The sequence below is a fragment of the Passer domesticus genome, chromosome 2 (assembly GCF_036417665.1).
Source record: "Passer domesticus isolate bPasDom1 chromosome 2, bPasDom1.hap1, whole genome shotgun sequence".
Lineage (NCBI taxonomy): Eukaryota > Metazoa > Chordata > Aves > Passeriformes > Passeridae > Passer > Passer domesticus.
Window position 1 is genome coordinate 44,770,331 of NC_087475.1, and position 25,352 is coordinate 44,795,682.

At 34.9% G+C, this 25,352-nt stretch overlaps 1 long non-coding RNA gene across 1 annotated transcript; it reads left to right on the forward strand.

The window, feature by feature from the left end:
• The first annotated feature begins 5,068 nt into the window (after positions 1 to 5,068).
• LOC135295356 (uncharacterized) lies at positions 5,069 to 24,858 on the forward strand. The gene is made up of 7 exons (XR_010357419.1): positions 5,069 to 5,765; positions 6,724 to 6,932; positions 7,302 to 7,408; positions 14,889 to 14,919; positions 17,097 to 17,215; positions 20,746 to 20,836; positions 23,013 to 24,858. It is a non-coding gene; the product is annotated as an uncharacterized LOC135295356 (long non-coding RNA).
• Positions 24,859 to 25,352: the final 494 nt, after the last annotated feature.

A 25,352-nucleotide genomic window follows, 5' to 3' on the forward strand; every position in this document is an offset into this window, starting at 1 on the left:
AGTTTTTACAGATATGAAACTAGGAGTAGGAGCTATTGCACTAGAGAGTTGTGCTGTCATCAGGGGACAGTCTGCAGAATTACACTGAGGAGAATGTACTAAGGTTCCACTAAATGAAAGGCAAAATGTTGCACCTTGAGGGAAATTACTTCAGGCACATGTACATGTTAGGGACTGACTGAGGGTGAATGGCTGGAGAGCAGCTCTGCTGAGGAAGAACTCGGATTCTTGTTCAACCGCAACCTGACAATGGGCCAAAAATGCCCCCTTGTGTCTAAAATAGAATCCCAAGACATAATAGGCAGGGCATTTCCAGTAGAGGGAAATGATCCTTCACCTCTGCTCAGCACAGGCATGGTCACAGCTGGAGTGCTGTGTCCAGTTTGGGTGCTCCAGCATGAGAAAAACACAGATATACTGGAAAAATCCGGAAGCAGTTCACGAAGATGGTTAAGAGATTGGAACATCATGGATAGCCTCACCTATCCTGGACACAGACAGGGTTGGCAGACAGTGGGTGGAGGAGCACTTTGGGTGGTTAATTCAAGACATAATAAAACCCCTATATTCTACCTAGTTATGGAAACCCCTCCAGAGGTCAACATACAACTTCTTCAAGGGACCACTGGCGTTCAGAAACACAAGATAGACTAACAGGTCTGTGATGCCCTTTACTGTGAGATTAACCAGTCACTGAAACAGCTTGCCCACAAAGACTGCAGAACCTCATTCTTGGTGAAATTCAAGAAGGGAGGGTTGGACCAAATAATCTTTCAACATTAATTATTCTGTGGACTTTCATATCAGGAAAGGTTGAGATACTTGAGATGTAATCATAGCTTTCCAAAGAATTTCCCTCTTTGTTATTAACTTATCATTTAACATTCTTCATATTCAAGATCTGCATATTCAAAATTCAAAAATGTTAATATTCAAAAGATTTGTTTTGTTTTATTTTAAATTCCAAAGATGAGCTTACAGTTAATAAAATAAAACAAAACAAAACCCTCAACAAACAAGTTTGAAAATGTCTCTTCTCCACTATTTCTGAGACATAAAGCATACTTTCAGCATCCTAAGAGGAATTCTTTACCCTGCTCTTAAAACAACAGAAATAGATATTTGAAGTAAAAGACAACATTTCCTATTCTTAGGTCTTCTAACTATGGAAGTCCCAGCTTCTAGATAATTACATTATTTCTGGTCTTATCCTTTCCTGCATGAAAAACAAATACTTTCAGTCATGAAAAAAGTATTCAGATTTTCTTTATACAGGTCTTAGACATAATTTTCAATTATTTGCTAAATCTTGCCACTTCTAAATGTGGTAAAAGTACATTTCTTTACAATCATACTTTCCAGGCCCAAAACCCAAAAACTAACATTTCAGCTGAAAGTTTAACAACCTTCTTTTCTACATATGATAGTCTTTAAGATTTACACAGTAATGAAATTTGACTTTTGTACAATAGGACCACAGTTGGCTGGGTTCAGTTTATCACTCATCATATTTTTTGAGCATTTTCTGCATTTGGTTATTTCCCATTTTCCAGTTGTGATTTTGATATTTCATGATTGAACACAGAACTTTGCCCATGTCTTTACTGGATTTAATTGACTGATTAGTGATTATTTGTCAATAGTAATTATTGACAAATATTATATGTTTTAAATAACTCCTCCAGTTTAATCAAGATTGTTTAAATTCTAGTTTTGTCCTTAGAAATTGCAACAATTTCCAACTCTGAGTAGCAAACCCCTTTTTATTGTATTATATAAATAATTCAAACAATTATTTAATTGAACCTGCTAAATGTACTGTACTCCACAGGGAATGCTAGTTTTCCTCTGAGACACGGTTAACTACTCTTTAAAGTACATGTTTAAGTATGGTCATCTTAGTGCTGAGCCTCCTAATTTTCTAAGTCTAACTATGAAGATGCCATGAAAAACAAAATGTCAAAGAAACCAAGTTATATTTGTGTTTTTCTTCCTAACAATTAAACCAAAAATTTTGTTGAAGCAAGACTTAAAATCGTTTGGCTTTATTTGTTCTTGACAAATATATCAGTATAAGTATTATGATAACACTAAGCCAGCCCAAACCTCTCTCAAGATCCTAAAGTGCAAACAGCCCTGTAAGCAGGAAACAGATGCATGATCTCTGTTTCATTATATTTATGAGTTAAATATAGTATAGAAGATAACAGATGCACTCAGACCTGAAAATACTCAGAAACAATAAGACAATATTGGTCAGTTAGAGAAGGAATGATCTGTGTGCAATAGCAGTCTGAACATTTTTTTTTTTTCTGGCTATGGATATATATTCATTTTTGTAATACATATTCTTGCTTTTATTCCAAAATATCTGCATGCATTTTTTAGTGTTTTTTTAAACTTAAACATACTAGCAGATCTTTGCAGTCCAAAAAGCTGCTGCCAAAATTATTTTTCTTCTCTGTCATTCTGCCCACTTCCCTCCCCATACCATTTGAAACATGTCAGTAATTTCCCATTATGTTGCAAGTCAAACTCATGTCAGTTACATGGCTAGCTTACTCCACATTTCTTAACACCTTGTCTTTCCTTCCCACAATGCTACTCAAAGGATGGCAGCCTTTTTTGTATCTCTACATTTCTATAACAAATGTTACTTGACAGGATCTAAATTTCTAAATATATATAGGAAAAAAATAAAAAAGTTAAGTACTTGTCTTCAGAAGAATTATCCAAATTGCCTAATTTTTAATGTATTTAGTGGAAAAGGTCTGCAGCTCCTTTTTGCCCCCAAAGGATATTTAGACTTCTGTATATCCTGTGTTTCTCTCACCACCATGCTCACCAATACGGGGAAAATTTTGAATGGCTGAAATTATTTTCTAGTGATTGAATATAGTTTTTGTGGTTTAACTCCAATAGAAAGCTAAACACCACAGAACACCTCATTCATTCCCCCATGGTGGGATGAAGGAGAGAATCAGAAGATTAAAAGTGAGAAAGGAAGTGGCTCAAGGTAAAGACAACTTGATAGGTAATGCACAAGCTGCACACATGAGCAAAGCAAAGCAAAAAATAAAATTCATTCACCACTTCCCAGGCAGGCAGTCAGGTGTTCAGCCATCTCCAGGAAACCTTATTGCTCCAAACATCCCCATTCTTCCTTCTTCTTTCATTAGATTTTATTGCTCAGCATGATGTCATATGGTATGAAATATTCTTCTGGGGTATCTGTCCCATCTGTGTCCTCTCCCAGCTTCTCACACACTGCCAGCCTCCTTGCTGGTGGGGTGTTGTGAGAAGCAAAATGGCTTTGAAACTGAGAACTGCTTAGCAATAAATAAAGTATGAGTGTGCCATCAACACTGTTTTGGTCACCAATCCGAAGCATAGCAACATACAAGCTTCTGTGAAGAAAATTAACTCTATCCCAGCCAAAACAAGCAAAGCACTATCTTATCTGTTAACCTTCAAACCATGTGCAGAAGTTAGTCATAGTATTTCTTGTCTCTTCCTTCTCAGTTTTTCATATAATTCTTACTTTTCCTAAAAGATAAATTGCACTTTAAAATCTTATGGATTATGTATTCTTTCCTAATATGAATGGTTCTAAGCCTTATCTCCAGAATCCTGAGCAAGGCATCTAGTCTCTTGGCTCATATAAGACCAGAATCCTATTTCATATGGATTTGAATGAACAAATAGTCTAAACTGTTCCTATTATTCAGACTCTTTATGGACTTCTCTTTCATAATTAAGATCATTGAATAATTTGCACATTCAGTGCTGGAAGCACTTTACATGTAGATTTGGAGACTGTTTTTTCTTTCTGCTCATCAGACAATTATGAAGAAGACAACAAAGGGAAGCACATGGGGTGAAGGCAAGTGGAATGAAGGCAAATGGAAATGAGTTTATTCTCCTAAAGAATACTAGAACTGAGAAACACTTCTAAATAATATCATTTTTTCTCTTATGTCTTGCTTTAGACCAAAGATTTCTATGTCAGTGTTTTATTAATTGGATTGTGTCCATCCAGAGAGGGCCACAAAAATGATCAGAGGACTGGAGCATCTCTCCCCTATAAAGACAGGTCGAGAGAGTTGGCAATGTTCACTCCGGAGAAGCAAAGGCTTAGAGGGGACTTACTAGTAACTTCCCAGCACTTAAAAGGAGCCCCAAGAGAGATAGAGATGGTATTTTCACAAGGCCTTGGAGTGATAGGACAAGGGGTAATGGTTTTCAACTTGAAGAAGGTAGACTTAGATGTTAGCAAGAGGTTTTTTACTGTGCGAGTGGTAAGGCACTGGAATATGTTGTCCAGAGAAGGTATGAATGCCCCATCTCTGTAAGCATTCAAAGCCAGGTTGGATGGGACTCTGAGCAATCTGGTCTAGGCAAAAGCGTCTCTGACCATGGCTATTATGTACCTGCCTTAATTACAATAATTATTTGCTCAGACTGACCCTTAAGAATGGTTTCATGAGGAACAACATTTTCTGCATGTTGCAGTGATGATGTCAAACTTCCCTAAAACAAAACCAAAGAAAAATGTATGAATTATAATAACTATGAAAGGTTAAAATATTTTGCTATGCTATGTCTAAAATGTCAAAAAAAGATGGTCTAGAAGCAAAACTCTGGCCCTGAGTCTGGCTCTTTATTGCTTTCATCCATTCCATTAAGATGTACCTCTAAACCAGATTCATTCTGGAGAGTTAGTTGGAGATTTTCTGAAGCCAGGCAAGGACTGAGATAATTGTGGATAAGTAGGTGTCTGAGTTCCTGAACTCACCCCTTGAATCTCTACTTATAAGTAGAACTGAGGTATCATTTTATGCAGTAAAAATATTAATAATAAGAGTATTAGTCCAGAAAAAGGTCTACTAATGTAGTGAACTCCTTTTTTCCATAGAAGAATTTTATGTATAAGAAAACTGAAAAAAAAATCTTATTCATGAAAGTTTGAGATTTTTTGGGGTGTTTTGAAGGAAGGGTCTCTGAAGAGCACTTCTGTTACTTTTTCTTAAACACTCTTAACTGATAGTGCCCTTGGTATCCCTCTGGCAAACACACTATGAGGAACTATTTCAGGATGGGGACTATAGGTATCACACTTCTTTGTGTTGTTAGCTCCATATATATGTTTAGATGTCAGCGACAGATGGTATTTCACAACACTGTAAGTTAGAAGTATGTGGAAGGTTACACCTTTTCATTTTCTTTCAAATAGAAGGATCCTTGGCATCTGCATTTCCTTTCCATATTTCAGGTTTAGATACATCAAAGTCCCATGTCCTTCTCAAAACTGTTCAGGACTTCAGTTGGACCTTTAAAATGTTGAAGATTTATTCATATTTTTTAGGCAAGTGGGTATTTCATGGGCAATTTTTGAAGATTCTTGTAGTATACTGGTGTGCAAAGATTGCTGTGACTACATTTAATTTTCTACATCGATATATGATTTTGGTCTCTTTTTCAGGAGGATGTTTTCACCAGGTTACAAGCAGTGTGAGGAAATTGAACTGGTATTTATAGTGATATGGACAAAAGATTCCTAAATCTTATTAAAACCTATTTAAAAAGCACAGGAAATACCATCTCTTCTCTGGACTTCAAAAGTCTTTCGAATTAACCTCTATGTATTTCTAATCCTGGAGTGTGATAAATGCCATTGAACTTGTGGCTGCATTGTGGCTGTAAGGAATCTCAAAAAATAACTGTTGTGATGGCCTGACAATCCAGAATGCATCCATCTTACCCAGGTAATAGATACAAGAAACATCTAATATTCATTTAAAAGTTTTGGAATCTACAGTATTAGAGGACGTAGGGTGATTTTTTTCCCCCATTTAACTTAACTGAGGTTTAATGGATATGCTAGGGTATAGTGTCATCTAGATTTCTACACAATTATTATTATTTTTAAGCATGAAAATATTTACATACCTTTTTTAGGAACTTTGGTCCTTGCTAGAGTTGCAGTATCTGAAAATGGCCCAGTCTAAAGCAGACTGAGCTTTCCTGAAAAATATTCTGTATGAAAATATTATTTTTGCTAGTCTGATTCAGATCAGTTCATGTCCTTAACCTGTGCAGGGGATCATTAAAATAGTATGATTAAGCCTTTGTGCAAAGTATGTTTGAGCTTTGTTTGAGCTATTTAGTTGGAAAGTAGCTCAATGTGATAGATATAAGTATTCCTTGTTGGAGGAAGGAAATAAGTTGTGTTATGGTTCTCACTCCTTCAACAAGGATATGGCCAGTAAAATGCAATAGATGAACCCACCCAGAATCCAGTCTCCTTTTTAGTTAAGATGTTGTGGTGATGGTGTTTGTCCATCCTTTCAGTAAAATTTCAACAGGAGCATTTAGACGCATAGTAATTATTTCTTCTCAGACTAACAAGTAGGAGTTTCAAATCCATACTGCTTTTCAGATTGGAACCTGTTTCACAGAAGTGTTTTCTCTCTATGTTCACTCTTCACAATTCACCTTTAAATTTTAATACAGTTTGTGTAAGACTATGTTTCATAGGAGCTGGAGAAGAACAATGGAAATTGTAATGATAACCTAAATGCTGTGCTTATGTATGAAAAGAACCTCAAGTTCAGTCCCTGTTTACTTTATTTAACGGTTGTTAATCCTGCTTACCACTGTTAGCTGAATTTGCTGAAGCCTTAAATGGTGAACTTTTACCTAGATATGTTATTGTTTACCTAGTTAAGAAGAAAGCAGCTCTGGAGCTGACTCAAATCAGAAGTTAAGGAAGCTACAATCATCATCAGAAGCTACAACATTTAAGAGATGAGAAAAGAAACATCTCACGCAGAGATGATGAAAAGACCCAATGAAGAGAGGAAGGACCCCTGACTCCAATATTACCATTGATCCAGATTCCTGTGTGATGGCTGGGGAACTTCAATTTAAGGGTAAAATTGCTGATGACTTTTTTTTTTTTAAGGTGCTTATGGAGGCACACAGCTCAAGCTGTAGTGCCACTAATAAATTTTTTAAAAGTATTTATATAGAGGAATATATCTTTCAGCTTATTGATTCAGTGGAAACCTAGACTAGTTTAGAGATTCACACCAGCTGTGGTTGCTCTCACTGTAACTTCCATATTATAATGTTGTTGTAATGTAAGACAAAAACACTTCAGTCCCAGAACTGGGTATCTGACTCATCCCCTTCTTCCCTATTTCAGCTGAGTTTGTATTCTCCTAGTTTGTTTATTTTATTTTTTTTTTCCTCTCTTCCTCTCCACTCCCTCCCCCCACCCAACCTTTTTGTTTCCATAGCTATACATATGCACACCTCAAAACTGGGCAAGAAGCAAAGGCACATTACTCTGAAACTCTGGGTTTCTGACCCTGTGAAACTTAAATCTAACCATGTGAACAGACAGGTAAGTCTTGAAAGTATTTTGTAAGATTTAGTCATATTCTTTGGAGATCCTGACGTGAGGTGAATTTTGTAGAACAGTATGTGTAAATGAAGTCTTAACTAATTCTAAATTAATGTATTTTTCTAAAAGTAAAAATGAGAATTTTAAAAAAGAATGCTAATTTCAAGGATATGACCATCTTAGCTGGTTCAGGAAGTCTCAGGACTCACAACTTGATCAAAAAAAGGAACTCCACATTTCTGAATGTATACTGTACTAAAATCTGAATACTGACACACTGAAAAATCAATGATATGGAATATTTTATGCAAAAAAAATCATTCTTATCAGTAATGAACACAGGACTAAATTTGAAAAAAGAACAGTACTAACAAAAAAAAAAAAAAAAGACGGATTTTTTAGTACAGAACATACAAATGTAATATCATCTTGCCAAGTTTGTGCAAGAGTTTTTCAAACATTTACATAGTCCATTTGTTATGAGTCTGCTGATTTGAATTAAATTTAATGTAGTTCCAATCTGTAATTTATAGACTATAGATTCCCAGAGTTTAATAGGAAAAAGGCAATCAGTACATAAAGGCAAGCCTCCTATAAACCACTGAGTTTCATCAGCTTAAGTTAGTAAAGTGACTATGCACGAAGTTTGCAAACTAGAATATTACTAATTATTTCAGATGCATTTTAGGGAATTATGACCAAGTTAAAATATTCTCTAAATATTTGAAAAGTTAAGAAGAACATTGACTAATTAACACGTAGTAGTAAATGCTATAATTACAAAGAAAATCCTCAGCAATCTTACTGACAGCCAGGTAGATTTTCTTTGCTTGTGTTATACAACATCTATTTTTATATTTCTTTGATATCACTAATATGAGTTTGATGATAGATTGACATTTTTACTTGTTTTCAGTTGAATGGGTCTGCATAAATTTAGGTGAAAATTTGATTAAGTTTCAAAAATCCTGCAATGCATGCTGATTGCAGTTACTTTTTAATAATTTTTCTAATAAACTTTCAAATACTTGTGAAGTTTGAATTACAAAAATTCACAGAAAGATATTTATCTTTTGTATCTTAATATAAAAAATGTTCTATTGACAGAATAATAGGAACATATATTGCAAACTGCATCGTGCAGTTTACCAAATGCAGTATAACAAGCCAGTCAAAAGAGGAGGGTAACAAACCATGAGAACGCTGGAAGAAATGTCCCACAAAGAGTGGTTGAGGGCTCTGTGTTTTTCTAATTTGGAGGAAAGGAAGCTAACACATTACGTTTTTGCTCTGTACAGTTTCCTGAGGAGGGGAAGTGGAGAGAGAGGTATTTTTCTCTTCTCCCTATGATCCAATTGCAAGGACAGATCTAAAGCTGAATCAGGGGAGAGTCAGACTAGATGTTAGGAAACGTCTTTACTGAGAAGGTTGTCAAATCCTGAAACAAGCTTTCTAGAGATGTGGTTCATACCCCAAGCCTATCAGTGTTAAACAGGCATTTGGACAATGCCCATTATTTAACTTTTTGTCAGTCCTGAAGCCTTCAGGAAGCTGGGCTAGATGGTCATTACAGGCCTCTTGCAACTGAAATAGTCTCTCCTCTCCTCCCCTCTTTTTAGATTCCACCCACTGATTTCAGACCATTTCTTCATTACTAAGACAATTTTGAATTCAAAAACTACAATTCAGAGAGCTTGCACTCCCTACTGTTTCATGTCATTTGGAAAGTTTTAAGTGCACTCTCCAGTTCTACCAAAACTACATCTGAAAATACTGAACAAAACAAATTCCTGCATAGGTCCCTGTGAATCCCCACTAGCAAGACAGTTTGATAACCTAAATGTGAAGTTATTTTCTTGATTATACATACACCTTCTTGGTTATTATAACTTCTCCATGAGTATGTTTTTTTATAAAAATGTCTTTTAAACTAAAGTTCCACTAGTCAAAGTGAATCTGCTTTATTATTTCTTTTATGAACTCTGCCAGGTTTTCAATGAGAAGACCAAATTAAATTAGTTTGACACAGTCAATTCTTGACAAATCCCTATTTGATGAATCTTGACAACTCTATCCTCTCTGTATATTTTTACCAAATTTAGATATTCAACTCAATATTCATAGGCTTTTTCTCATTTTCTGCAGTGTTGAAGCTAAAGAAGCTTGTTATTAATTGATTACTCAGTTCTTTTTTTTTCCCTTGCTTTTATTTATAAGTCTAATATAACTCCTAAACCTATTAAAAAAGAAGAGCTGAGCAATCATCACTGGTAGTTAAAACAGTGTTTTAAGTTAGGTCTTTATATGCCACAGCTTCACCAAGGCATCTTACAATCTAGTTTATGTAGAAATTTCTTCTTATCTTATTTTGGTCTATGCTAATATCCTACTAGCCAGTCACAACTCAACCCAACCCTTATATTCTAGAGATGAGAACATCATAACTGACTCATTGATCTTTTCTGTATCACCTATTTTTAAACATTTTTCACAGTTACTTAAGGTCCTTGTAGTTTATTTTTTCTTCTTCTCTACTTACACTCTATTTTATTCTACATAAGTTGTAGCTCATCATTCAAACCCTAAGCTTCTTATGTGCTTGTTTGATACATTAAATTTCTTTATTTATTTTGCATAGCCCTCTTTTTGTTTCACTATGACTAGATTTTATATTAAGACTATTTAAAGAGTTTGTGGCACAAATGTTTCTTACCATAGTTCCTTACTTGTTTTACCACTAACAAAAATTTATTGTATTCTATTTGAGTCATCTTTAGATCTTACTTTATTTGGGTGCAAGCCAAGGAACAAGTTATTGATATGATGCAAGAAGAATTACAATTACTGAATAATTGCTTAGCATCTCCATGACCTTGGTTGTCCTTGATAATAATCAGGCAAAGCAACAAAGTGTTCAGAGAATGAAAGAATAAGAGACTTACAATAAGGGATGACAATAACAATTCAGAAACCATGAGGAAGCTGTCATGTTACAAAATTAAATTTATATTTATTCAGTGGTATGTTTTTAATAATTCTTTATATTCAGAATGATTTCTCCAGTAACCTTTTAAAAGTACTGCAGTGGAAATCATTCAACTATTTTGTTTTCCACCCTTAAAACCTCATGTGAAACAAAGGTAGCTCATATATATATTTTTTTAATGTTCTCTGGCATACACTTATATGTCTATCCATTTACTGATATTTCCACAAGGTGAAGTGTGCTCTAGCACAAATTTTAAGAGCATGCCATGTTGTGTAGTGGCAGTTTTATTGGTTTTGCCTTGTGCTTCCAAGTTAGCAAATGGTTATTGAGATATGTCGTCATGTTTTCTATTGTTCTGAAGAGTGTAGATGGAGTGTGATTTAGGTTATTCATCACATCTATGCTTTTTAGTTATTTTTCGGCTGTGAATTCAGGAGATTTTTATCATCTCTTTGCAACATGGCATTCAACTCTCAAAGGCATGAAACCATCTTTAAAATGTCCCACTTTAGTCTAAAATTCACAGTTTCAACTCAATATGTCTCCAGACTACTGACGGTGCTGAAGAGAGCACCACTGATTCTGAAAGGGAACTTCAGTGCCTTGTTCATGTCTGAATTCTAGAAAAGTGAGATTTGGATATATAGATCTGAAGCTGAATAAGTTTCTTCTTTGTTGCTGTCTTAGAAAACAGCATATTTTTTATGACATGATTATAAAACCATTTTCTGGGACTCTAAGAACATGAATGAATAAGATAATAGAAATGCTGCTGTGCCAACCTATCTCCTACATAATTAAATGAACTATAACAATCTAGTGATGTTCTAATTTTGTTTGGCTTTGAAATCCAAAGTACAGAATAGATTCCTCTGTTCAATCTTGTACATGTGTGAGCAATTTCTAAGAGAAGTACTATTCATCACTTTTTTTTTTTTACCTTCCCTCATCTCAGAAATAAGTTTAAACTTTCTAGGTAATAAAACATTGTTTTCACAAATCTGGCAGAATGCCCACATTTTATGAAGGTCCCATATGCTTTCTTGTGTATGACAAATTAAAAAAAGGTCTTAAAAAGTCTTATATTCACTTAGATTGATCTTTATATATTACAAATACGTAGATTCTTCTCTATATCATTTTTCCCGCCTTATTTGAGAGCAAAAAGATTATCATAAAAACCCAAACAAACCAAACACAAACCCCTATTTTTTTCTTCAGGTTACAAATTACTTCTAAGTAATTTTGAATTACACAAAAATTGTAAATAGGTGGAAAGAAAAATCATTGTGTTAGATGTTTCAACAAGAAAAATACTGAATTTAGTGTAATAAGCCATTTCACATGGAGAAAGCAATTAAAGGAAATGGAAAAGATGTTTGATGTCCTGGCAAACAAAACCTTACTTTAAGCAAGTGCTCTTCAAATATAATAGTTCCAATTGGCCTGAAAAACAGGAAAAATCAAAACTGCTTTTATTTTTGAAGACTTAGCAAAATGATAAATCCAGAACAAAACCAGTTCCCAGACAAAAAAAAAAAAATCATAAAATAGAAAAGAAAAAGTAGAGTTCATTTCAAATTTGACTTCAGTTGAAAAGAGTTTGTAAATATAGCTGTTTCCTGTGATTTAAGTATTAGGATAAGGTATTTGTACATTTTTTTTTAAGTTCAAGATTTATTCACAGATGAGTAGCCTAAGTATGCTAATAAAAGCCAATTCTAGAACACACCTCTGAGTTCAACTCTGTGGAAAAAGAACAATGCTATTATCACATATAATCAAAAAGACAAAACCCACATTCTTAAAAAAAACCCTTCATAAATATAAACTATATTTTATATAACATAGAAATTCTTATTATATAAAAAATATATAACATATATTATTATTTAATTAGCATATATTATTCATTTAATTAACTATATATATTGTATAACTTTGATTTTGTTTTAAATTGATTGCTATAAAAATATGTAGCTTTTTTTTTTTCCTGGAATATGTAAAATCACCATTTGTAAGGGAACTGAGGTATTCTTAGTCATCTTAAAATGAAATATTTATTATAAAACATATAAATATTTAGATGGTTTGTCTAAGTTCCATCTTCCTGTCTCATCCAAATCACTTGTATATTCCCTTCAAAAAAAATTGCTCCAAAGTAAGTCAATTAAGATTTCACGAAAAAGTGACAGAATTAAATATTTTCAATTAATTAACAAGCAAGGGTACAAATTTTAAGTAACACCTTTTTTTGTCACTTTTGACTGTGGTTTCTTTTATTACTTGCCCCATTCAATGAGAACAACTGTAATATTAGTATTATAATTATTATGTGTGTATTTATTTCAGGCTGTGAAATAATGTGGGCAATATCAAAGGTACAAGGGCTCCTCCAGCATGTGAAACATTTTAAGTATAGTACTAAATTCATTAGTTTCTATGGAAACAGTTGCTGGTTTATAAGACATAACAGACTATGTATTTACAGAAACACTGGAAAGGAACATAAAATAGTATGAACTTGACAGATTCAGAAAGGATACTCCTGTCAGAAAAAATGCTGGAACATCCTTTTATGTCAGAAAGATTGTACTTCACAGTCATGGTTAGATGAGTTGGTAGACAAAGGCGGCTGAAAGAATAATGTAAGATATGGAACAATTCAGACTTAGAGACTTGTAGTGAACACTGTAAGGTTAAAATTTCACAAAATGGAAGTACCTGTTCAGTTCCTTTTTAAACTACAGAAAGTGAATTATCATATTAATTCATCAGATATCACACAGAAGATGGCAGTTCAGTGTCTAATAATTATCATTCTAGCAGTAAAAAAGCATTCACAAAAGTGAAATTTCTTGCCTAAATATGTTTTTTTGCTCATGCATTTGCACATTTACACCTATCTTTCCCTTTAGACCGATGCCATGTATTTATATAGTTTCATGTTTACTTGAAAAATGCAGACCAAGGTTCCAGGTTGTTCCACTGAGGTAAAACCCCAGAAATAGTTTTCAGGAATATCCCCTCAGAATGCAGGAGTTGTTTATCTGAACTACCAAACTCAGATTTACTAATCAGGAATTATTCTCCTTGAGTAAATAGTTTAAACATTAAACTATTGAGAAAATGTATACTACCATTCATTTCACTTCATGTTAAGGAAAGTTTCTATACCTGCTAGGAAATTTCTGCTCAATTGTTTATTTAAAATTCAATGATGTCATGACTGGATGTGCATACTGCACTGAGTCTCTTAGGGAGTGTAGATGAGACAGGTATATTTCTGTTTAAAGCAGTCACAGATTGACAGTCAAGGTATTTCCAAGTCTCCTGAGATGGTAGTCTTTTTCAACTTAAGTTGCAGCAAAACCATGTGCAAAGTACATTTCTGCTCCCCTAAAAAAATATTTACAGACACAAAGTCTCATACACAGTTTCAATCTTTTAAAATTCCTCATAAGTACTCATTCTAGATGTTGTTTTCCCTGTAGATAAAAAAAGACTCTTTATGTAGATGAAACTGAATTTGTTCCTATGGTCACAGGTATTTTGACAAAACAATTCATGCAGCACACAGAATAATCAGTTTATCTAACCTTAAATCTATTCAAAATTATTAGAGTAAAATGTTTTTAGTATTTTACAATTTTCTAGTTTATTTGTCATATTGTTGCCATACAGTTAGGCTTCTTAATTGCATTCTACAGTAATTTTATTAGCTAAATACAAATACTTGGCATAGGGTATTTTGAAATTTCTGCCCTGATTCCTGTTGTGTTATAAATAATTTTCTTAAAACCCTTTTCTTCTTCTGAGTGGTTTTTGTTTTGTTGGTTTTTTTTTGGTTTGTTTTTTTTTTTTAAATCTCAAGCTGAACTGAATTATACATTGCTTAAAATACAGCGTTTCTTTTCTGTTTCTCTGAAGTTGTATCCTTCCAGTATCTCAGTGTAGTTATCTTCATGTAATATGTATAAATAAATAACAATGCTGGGTCAACCCCCCAGAAATATACATTGAGAAAAACAGACTATCAGCTCTTCTTGACCACATCTCATTATTTTCCAACTAGCCCTGGAAATTGCTATGGTATTCACAGCAGTTTTTTCTTACTAGTTTTATTCTAGCAAGTTTTATTTTCAGGTCAGACAATGAAATCATTAGGCAGTTATTTCTCATGCAGATCTCTTATACCACTCAAAAATTGTATAATAATTTCACATGTCATAGGACTATTAGGAGATACAATTAATTTAAAATAAACTTTAAAAATGGGAGCTTAAAATCATAATGAAAAACCATTTTGAAATCTAAATACACAGGCTATTGTTAAAGCACATAACCAGTTTACTGATTGGTATTCATATGAATATAAATCCAATAACCATTGGATATTCCATTGGTGATTCCATTCCCACATTAACATTACAAAAGTGCAGGTAAAGGAACTTCCTCTTTAACCTGCTAATTTCCTTCTTCTACCCGTAGCATTTGTGCAGCTGCTGCATCAACTAGATCTGTAAGTACATGGTTTCTGAGAATTTACTATTTTATTTTAATTTTAGTTTAGGTAAGTTTTGTTAATTTGTTATTGCATTAATTTTTGAAACAAATTCCCCAGTTCCCAGAAAAAGTAAGGTAGAACAAGGGCAGATTGAAGAGCAGTTGTCAGTTATGCCCTATTGAGGAAAACAGGTAATAATTCAAGTACATTTATTTTTACAGAAGAATCTTGGTCTCATTAGCCTTAGAAACCAAGGAGTAATTATTTGTAATTGCTTCATGGATCAATCCCGCCTTCATGTTCTAGCAAGTAGAACACTGAGCAATTAAATGAAGCATTAGCCCTACTTCATGCTTTAGCTGTGTGATTTTTTTTTCTACAAGATCAGGATACTTCAAACTACATGAAAAAATAATTTTCTAGAAACAAACATGCACAATAGTCAGAGTCAAGAAATTAAATAAGAAGAAAAAAAATTCAGCAGAGGGAGCGAGCACAGCTTTAACTTTTTAGGTTTTCTTAATGACAGTGATTTAGACATTTCTTTTCCCCTTACCATTTTCCTTGTATTTAGATAAGGAAGTGCTACTCAGGCATTCAGCGTTTTAGACTCTGTGTTTGTTTTTCTCCAACTCACTTTTTAAAATGAAGAAAGGGTAGAGAAACCTGACATTTTCATATGAAAGTGGATTTGTTTTTGTAATATTGCAGAAATCGAAAGTGAAGTACCATGAATTCAAAATTCCTCAAATGAATAGGGCTACAGCAGCCTCAAGCTCATTAGTCATTAGAAACATAATTCTGTGTGTACTCTCCTACAAACATTAATTTTCTTGGGCAAATAATTAGGTTGACTCATCCCTAATGTTCATTGTAATTCAATATGAGTAGGCTATTTGTGTAATATATCAAACTCTATCAGCCTTCAGGACCTATCATCTTTTAAAGATGGCCGTCTTCATTTCTCTAAATCACAATGATGCATTCCTTCTTTTTATGTCTTTAGCTCATAACTTACATTCCACAGTCATTCCCAAATATTTCATATTCCCTCTCGCTCCCTATACCTCCTACAGCATTTTCTTATACATTGGGATGCTCTTCAAAGGAAGAAAATTTTATTCCTGTTTCATGGAGGAAAACCTCATCTTTCCAGATTGCAAAAGTTTTCATCAATTGCTGGTCTCTGGTTCACACACAGGTACATTCCCATCTGGCTGCAGACATAAGACAGAGGCTAAAACAATCTGAATACTTTTTAAAGTTGGATAATTGCTGAACTTAGAAAAAAATCTTAAAAGCTGGAAGAGAGAGTTTTCTTCTGAAACTGTCATTTATCACATTGCACAGCAGGTGCAAATATCTATAGCTGATCTGATAGCTATATATTTAGTTTGCATTCAGTGTCTCAATGTTTTAAATACATTGCAGGAATACAATTATAAATTTGTAGAACACTTTGCAAAATGTATAACAACTATGCACAGAAAGATGCATTATTTTTTATATAAAGAAAGATCACACAAATTATTTTAGGTTTGCAGTCCTAATTCCTTACATTTCTCTTTCCTACTGTTTTCTGGTACTTGCCATTTTGCTTTTATTATTAAAGTGTCATCCATGTTCAAATTATTTATGAACTTGTTCTGAGATGGTTTTGGTGCCTTACCATTCAAACTGTTTGTTGTTAATTTTCTTATTTGTCTAAAGTCCAGTAGTAATAGGCAAGTAAACCATCCCTTTATTTAAATAAACATTTAGAAACTGAAGTTGTACTTTCACATCCTCCTGACAAAAATATAACTGCTTAGGAATAACAATTATACGTGGTTTTCTACATGCAACATGAAAAGAGCACTAAAGCTGAAAAATCAACTGCTGAATTATTTAATTGCTTATATTAAAAAAATACCTATTTTATTTCCCAGGTAATTTAACATGGTTTCACTTTAAAATTATTTATTGCTCAGTCTTTATAACAGTGCTTCTATGGAACTGTTCCACTGCACTGTCATCACAATACTTCTAGGTGTTTTGTGAGCACTTTCTTCACAAGAAAATTGATGTGGAACTCTAAGAACATGAAAAGCATTTGAGATCTGAATCCCACCTTCATAGTGCCTACACAATAATTTGCTTTAAATACAAAGGTATTCCATCACTAACTATTCTTGCATGTATGTCCTCCTCAGACAATAATCCAGTGTACCCAAGAACTTGGGCTGTAAGACAGAAAAAATTTAGATACGAACAAATATAGCTACCACTCCTGGTTCCAGTGGTGTTCTGCTGATAGAAATCCCAAGAGGAGGTAAAGTAGAAACATAGGTTTTCCTCCAGTCTTGCTTTAAGTACCCTTTGGCTTTCCTGAGCCCCACCCCCAGGTGGGACTTCTACTTATTTGGTCTCTCTAGTAATAGACTGCGGCTCCAGAGGCAGGTGTGGAGTATTTCCTCTGCTATGTTGGGGATTGGTAGGCACTGCAGGGTTGGGGTACAGGCTTGGGAAGGTGGGGTGTGCAGAGCAGGGCATTGCCTTACCAGAGCAAGGCCTCACCTGTCCCTTCCCCCATACTCACACCCAAAAGGTTTTGGACAGTGGTCCTTCCAGTTTTTCAGTCCATCTCATTTAGGGAACTTCATTTAATGTAGTAAATTAAAGGTATATTTTTAAAGGGCATATGCTTATGTGAATACTCTAATTTTGTTGTGGTATTTTTGGGGTTTTTTTTTGTTTTGGTGTTTTTTTGTTTGGTTGTTTTTTTTTTTTTTTGTTTGTTTGGGGTTTTTTTAGATACTTTAGAGTGATCAATGACCTACAATGAATGTGTTAAACAATACTGTATCACTTTGCATTTCTTAAGAAGAGACACAACAGTTATCAAAGCCTAGATGACAGGAAGCAATTTGGTTGTCAGTCTGAATCTTCAGGTCAACAAAGATGAACAAGCAAGGGAATTCAGTTCTCTGCAAGGAACTCTGATCAGGAGGAACAGCCAAATACACTAACTTTTTAAAATTTGTTTATTTGTCTAGATTCTAGATGCATTAGTGGAGATACTTTTACACATAAACTCTTATCTTCATTTGTTCATATATTTAGGCTGTTGCTCTTCCTAAATATCTGTATTTACTGTGTAAATTATGCATTATATATACAGAGTTGAGGGTTTGCTTGTATCGAATGCAAGTCTGTTTCTTCACTGAAGCAGAATATTCAGGGTGACAAGTCCATAAAAAAAGCAAGGATTCAGTTTAAATAGGTTCAGTATAGGAAGTTTCAAATAACTCTACTTTAAGTGGGTTAAATTCATAGAATCACAGAGCAGTTTGGGTTGGAATGAATTTTGAAAGATCGTCTAGTTTAACCCCACCTACAGGGAAAGGTATACCCTGAAAGGTATCCTGCGAGGCCAGGATACCTTTCCCTGTTCAAAGTCCTTTCAACCTCACTGAACATTTCCAGTGATGGGGAATCCGTGGATTCTCTCAGTAACTTGTTGCAGTGTCTCATTCCCCACCATAGCAAAATTTCTTCCCTATGTCAAACCTAAATGTACCTTCTCTCAGTTTAAAAGAATTGCCCCTTTTCTTGTTACTTCTGACCATGATAAAGTCTCTCTCCTTCTTATAAGTTCCCTCTAAGTATCTCAGGAGCCTTGTCTTTTCCAGAATGAACAACCCAAATTATCTCAGCCTCTATCCATAGGAGAGATGTTCCAGCTTCCAGTGCTCTGATGTTTTTCATGGTCCTCCTCTGGACCTTTAACAAAACTTGTTCTAGCAAGCATTCAAAAGTGGGTACTTATTCTACATATTGATTATAAGTAAATACATGTGTCATATTATATTTCAGCTATGATGAGGTACAATATCATAATGCATGACTGCATACAGACACACCACCACAGAACTGAAATCAGGAGTTCTGTGTGTTTCCAGATCAGGAATCAGGAGTGCTGTGTGTTCCCAAATCCAGGAAATACTAAAGAATTTGGTGGTAAAACATGTGCCTTGATACTATCACCTGCCTACACGAGTTTTTCTTTTTATTGTAGGAATTTTCCCAACGTATTTTAATTCAAAAATCAGGCTCCATTTCCACAAGTTCTAGGTGTAAAATGAATGTTTCACACCGCTCTGCTCCTTCGCTCTGGTATAAGAGACTGGGAAGCAGAGTGTTATTTACAGTGAAAAGAAACTGTAAAATAAATTATTTGTATCAAAGCTGTTTCTGCAGAGAAATATCCTAGTAAAATGGATCCCTCTTTTCACATAAGATTGACTGTTATAACATTCTAAGACTTGCAGATTTTTTTTTTAATTTATTCACCTACAGTAAATACATACACATATGAGCAAATACAGACATATATGAGTCAGCAGTGCCCTGGCAGCCAGGAGGGCCAGCTGTGTCCCGGGGTGCATCAGGCACAGCATTGCCAGCCAAACAAGGGAGGGAATTGTCCTGGTCTGCTCTGCACTGGAGCGGCTTCACCTCAATGGAGCACTGTGTGCAGGTGTGGGCACCAAAATAGAAGAAAGTTATTAAACTATTACAGTGTTCAAACAAAGGCAAGAAGAATGGTAAAGAGCCTTGAAAGAAAGCTTTATCAGGAGTGGCTGAGGTCACTGCATCTGTTCAGCCTGGAGAACACTGCAGGGAGACCTTGTTGCAGTCTCCAACTTTCCTGAGGAGAAGAGGAGGGGCAGATATTGATCTGCTCACTCTCCTGACCAGTGACAGGATCCCAGAGAAGGGCCCTTGTCAGATGTTCAGGTTGGATATTAGAAAAATTCTTTACTCAGAGGGTGGTTGGGGACTGGAACAGGCTACCCAGGGTAGTGGTCACAGGACCAGCCTGATAAAGTTCAAGAAGCATTTGGAAAATGCTCTCAGGCACATGGTGTAACTCTTGGGGATAGTGCTGTGCAGGACCAGGAGTTGGACTTGATGATTCCTGGGGGTCCCTTCCAATTCAGTATTTTGTGATTCCATGATTCTGTGACATTAAAAAAGAAGAGCATTATAGAAGGGACATTAACAGTCAACAAGAAAAACTGTATCACTGAGTGAATCACAAAATCCTTGAGATGTATTTTGCTGAAGGTGGTGATACTTATATTTTACCATAATTTTTTCTATGACCTTCCAGTTTTTTTCCTAAAAAAGGGCTGCATATGGAAAGGTGTACATGGAAAAGTACAATTATGCCTGAGTCACAAAATTAAGTCAATCATCTTAGGACTCTTCAGGTTCAACTACAGCTCAATAGCTAATTATTTTCTAAAGAACAGGAGTGTTTTGAGATAAGGGAAAAGGTACTGGTCATGAAAAAAACAATTTATGTTACTCCATTAAAAGGAAAACAAAGAGCAAAGTATTTTTTTGGCAGTTCTCAGAAATTGGCAATTCTTTTGACTTCCTAACCAACTTAAACTTCAAATAAATTAAATTAAGACATCTGCAATTTCATAGTATGCATTTATATATTTTTCATTCAAATGGGGTTTGTTAGTTGATGTTGTCTTTTCCTTGCAAGTAGTGTACATTTTTGCTACTCTCCTTAGACATTCAATAGCACAGTGACAGGGCAACCTTAGAAGCCTTAAGCTGGTTGGAACTATGATGATCACATGACTGCCGTTAGCTCAGGGATTACAATCAGCTGGCTAGGGATGATGGCCTGAAAGTTCCCAGCAGTGGGGAGGAAAGCCTTTTATGTCAAGGGAGAAGATTAATTCCAGAGGCCCATGGAGAGGCAGCCACATTTGTCATAGGCACCATGCTTCTTCTGAGAACTGCAAAGCATCAAGTTGTTGTATCCTTCCCTTCTAATAGGTAAAATCATCTGGGAAACCTAAAATTTTCAAGCAAGTTCCTAAAGAATGTTGGAAGGGTAACCACAATACCAGAGTAAAAGAGAAAGATGGTAAGAAGATATTATGGTAGAACTATTTGAATTGTACTATGAATAAGAATTTTCTGTATTGATTTTTATATGGGCAACTGGCATTGAAACTGGACTAATAATAGCAGTTGATTGTTGTATTGACTGGACTGAAAAAACATTAATTATATTAACAATAAATCCTGGTTCCATAAAAGTCATGCATTTCTTTTTGTCAATAACAAGATTTTGAATAAAAGGCCTTATACCCCATTAGTAGTTGGTGATGTCCTTGGTATTCAAGGCCAAGGACCTGTCAGAGCTTTAAAGACATGATGATATTGTCCAGGCATTGGACTAGAGGAAGGGTAAGTTCTGCAGCAAGAATGGCCTCTCAGCTGTGGTCTAACTGCATCCACAGTCACAAGGAGTAGGAATGGTGGGTGTATGTGGATAAGCAGCACAGCCCCAAGGACGAGAGCAGTTGACTGGTCTGGACTATCCAGAGATGCTGCAGAGGCAAGAGTCCGAACCATAAAGTACATGGGAAAAAAAAACCAAAAAACAGAGGGAGAGATTGCACTAAAGAAAAGTGGAGACCACCAATGTGGAATATGCAGGAAACATGTGGCTTCTGGAGAGAGAGAGGGAAGGTTCTTATTTTTGTCCTCAGAGCTGCAGCTGACAAAGAGATAAGATTGTAGCAACAGGTGAGACAAGATTAGTCAAAGCCATCCTCAGACCCACCCAAGCCCCAGTCAAGTATGGTACACTAAGAAGGAAAAGCAGATGATTCTCAATCACAAGACAGTTTTGCTCATTTGCTGATCTGACTCGGTCAGTTCCCTTCTGACTTCAGATACTCTATGAATTTCAGTGCTTATGGAAAATGTATTAAAAATGCATCCTCTAAATATTTTTGAAGGAAATAATTTGAATTTTTATCATCCTAATACTTGACCACAAACTTTAAAAGAGAAAAAAAAAAGAGCAATACACATAGAGCTTGTGTAGTGTGTATCATGTCTTCATGACAGCCACAAATTTTTAGATATGTCATAGAAACAAGAAGAACAAAGAATGGCCATGGATGTGCCATGACTATCCAATAGCCATTTTTCTTTTTGAGGATTACTAGTTGAATAGATAGAGCTGCCAGAGATTTTAGGATGTAAAATAGCTCAGCTGTTATTCAGTGGCTTGCAAGAAAGGCAATGAAAAGACTCCTGACCTTGTTAATCAGCTCTGATTTGTGGGCAATGTTTTCTGCAGAGAGAGGTGGTTTTTCAAGCCACATTCTCTTTTTGTTGTCTTTATTTTTCCTTTTCTCAGTATAAACACATCTAATGGCATATGGACTCCTGCCAGTTTTTAACTATATATATATTCTGACTCTGAAAGAATCATTTGTTCTTCCTGCAGTATTGTTCTGCATGTTGCAATTCTGGAATCTTCAAACTAAATTCAGCTGGAAGTCTTTTAACATATTTCCTCCTGTGTGTACATGTTTTTTGAAAAGTGATTAAATTGGCTGTTTAATTCTTGAATCTCTAAAAGCATTTATTCTGATGGAAACTGAACAATGAGCACTTTTGGAGAGGTCTGGAGCATAGTCCCAGCTTCCATCTGGAGAATGGAAGCCTTGATCTGGGATTAAATCCACGTGCATTTGTCAAGTATTTGGATGCCATGGTGGTAAAAACTATTAAAAGTCTAAAACAAAAAAACTAACAATGTCAAGTAAAGCTAAAAGCATTTATAGGAAAATATTAATCTTGTTGACTCAGAAAAGAGAATTGAAAAAATGCCCAAATATCAAACGTTAAAGTTAAACAACTTTATGAAAGTTTGTAGAGTAGAAAGTTGTTCAATAAAAGAAACACTAGTGATGTTTAGTATTCTGTCTTACCTAGAATTGGCTTGCAAAATAGTAATATGAACATAAAATACAACCAGAAAGCTACTTAAATGTACAGTATTCAGGGGAAAAAAAGAGTGCTAAACCAAGAAAAAAGTGGAAAGAAAGAGCAAGAAAGTCAAGATATTATATTGCAAAGAGCAATATAAAGTTATCTTTGTGTGCTTTCATATATTCATGTCATAATTACTTTGGAAAGAAAACCTCACAAGCCAATCACACTGTTTTGCTTGTCTCATTTTTATAACCCTACTTTTTTTTTTTCCTTTTTGTTTGTCCTTTTTATATCCCTCCTTTAAGCACTGGAAAGATGCAATGAATCCTTCCAGGAGTCTTCTCCATGCTGGACCAAACCATGTCTCTCAGCCTGTCTTCATAGGAGAGGTGTTCCAGCCCTCCGATCCTTTTCATGGCCATTCTCTGGATCCAGTCTAACAGGTCCATGCATTTCTTGGGCTGAGGACTCCAGAGCTGGGGATGCAGCACTCCAGGTGGCATCTCATGAGGGTAGAGAAGGAGAATCACATCCCTCGACCTTCTGGCCACACTGCTTTTGATGCCGCCAAGGATGTGATTTGCCTTCTGGGCTATGTGTGCACGTTGTTCGCTGAAGTCCAGCCCTTCATCCACAAGAACTCCCAAGTCCTTCTCTGCTGCTGTCAAGGTGTTCTTCTGCCAGTCTGGCATTCTCTAGACCAGTAAGTTATGCTCTCTCTTGAGCTATCTTTCCCTCCACCTGAGATACCTATGCCATATAAGTTTTTCTAAGTTTGGCAATCTGTTCACATAATTTTTAAGTTAAATGTCTCACCAAATGGGGGTTTAATGTGTTAGAAGCTTTCTGGATCAAGACCTATAAACAAGAGAATACTGAAGGTTCTTTTCACTTGCCCTTCCGTGAAGTTTTCAATGAGAGTCCTGTCACAACACTAAGTCACAGAGAACCAACACCTATTTCAAGGACTAATAGGCAGTTCTACTGGATGACCACAATTTTAGACATGGGACACTACAGTGGAATGTAACACCAAGTCACTGTTGTGTACATGTGTTTATATGTACTGTACATGTGTTTATATATGAAATGAAAGAGCCAGCCATTTTAAAAAAGCACAAAAAAACCACCAACAAAACAACCCCTTGACTTTTGAAATTAACTTCAAACTGTGAAACATACTACTAAAACATGGATATAAATAACAATAAGTAAATAACCTCTAGCCCTGAGAATATGACTTTATTCTATCAGGCCGTGTAGCAGTGCACAACTAATGGAAATGCCGTTAGTCAGCTCAGAGTTCACTTCAATAAATGGTAGGTCACCCAGAATTTGTTCCCTATTGGTTCTTGGTTTCTATTAAAATAATGTAATTTCTCTAATTCAGTTGCTGGCTAATGGGGGTCTCAACTTCTAAAATGTAACCTTGACAAAATAGATCATCCTCCAAGTTTCTTTCATCTGATATAATCAAACATGAAAAAAGGATGCAACTGTTTTTGTCCTGTCTTCTAATTTTAAAGCAAGATTTTCCCTATTGTCTCAGAAGGTGAAAGCAATTTCATGTACAGGGTTATTTCGATGATGTATGAGACACTGTGCAAAAATGCTATGCAATTCTGTGTGTGAGAAATGCACTGCAATATTTTAAGTAATGCAACTTAGGGCTTAGAATTTCTGTTTCTCCTTAGAAACAAAGGGCTTTTATAGTTAAAATTTTCTCAAGTATTTAATCTAGGAGTCTCTCAAAAAAGATGTGAACACTTTTTTTTCTTAGAAAATAAGAGTAGTAAATAAAATTATTTTTATTGTCAGAATAAAATGTAAAATACTTTATATGCTTAATCTGTCATCCTTATCCTTACTAAAGAGAAACTTTTTCTCCAAGGAATGGAATTGGTCTCAACCCTTTCACAGTCTGTTAAAATGGTTTGGATATGTTTCATCTAACTTTTAGTACTATAATGGAATATTTGAGATAAGAATGTGGTTTTCATAACCTCACAATTGGGTATATGGAAAAAATTAATTTTTACTTATCTGAACTATCCTTCACAACTCACCACTTCCCGAAAAAAAGTATAGTTACAATATAAGTGCCTCATTTATGAGCCTCAAATTAGGTGGATTAAATCCAGATCAAAATAGTTTACTGCCTTCTGTAATTATTGTAGCAAAATGTTACTGTAATTTTTATTGGAAATAAAAGAAAAGGGAACAAAAAGAAGAAAAATGGAGCATCTCAACTTTTAGTAGATAAAATTCACTGGTAATCTGAAGGAGAAATTAAATATTAAATATGGCGTTTGATAGCAGAAACGTATGTTCAATATTTTACCTGTAAAGAAAGTCATAACTAGCTGCTTTAATTTTACACGTTAAATCCCAATAGTAAAATTATAAGATGAAAAAGATAAATAGAAATTAAATATAAATTATTTTTGTAGTTGTAGTAATCTAGAGACGTGTTGATTTTTGTAAGTTTTAGCAAGTATAGCTTTTTATATGTTGGTAGGACAGAAAAAAGAAATCATATTCTTTTGTTCAAAAGATTTTGAAAAATTATATGTGGTTGCTTTATTAGGCACATGTCTGAACTAATCAAAAATTAATAAACAATGGAACATATTACATGAACATGT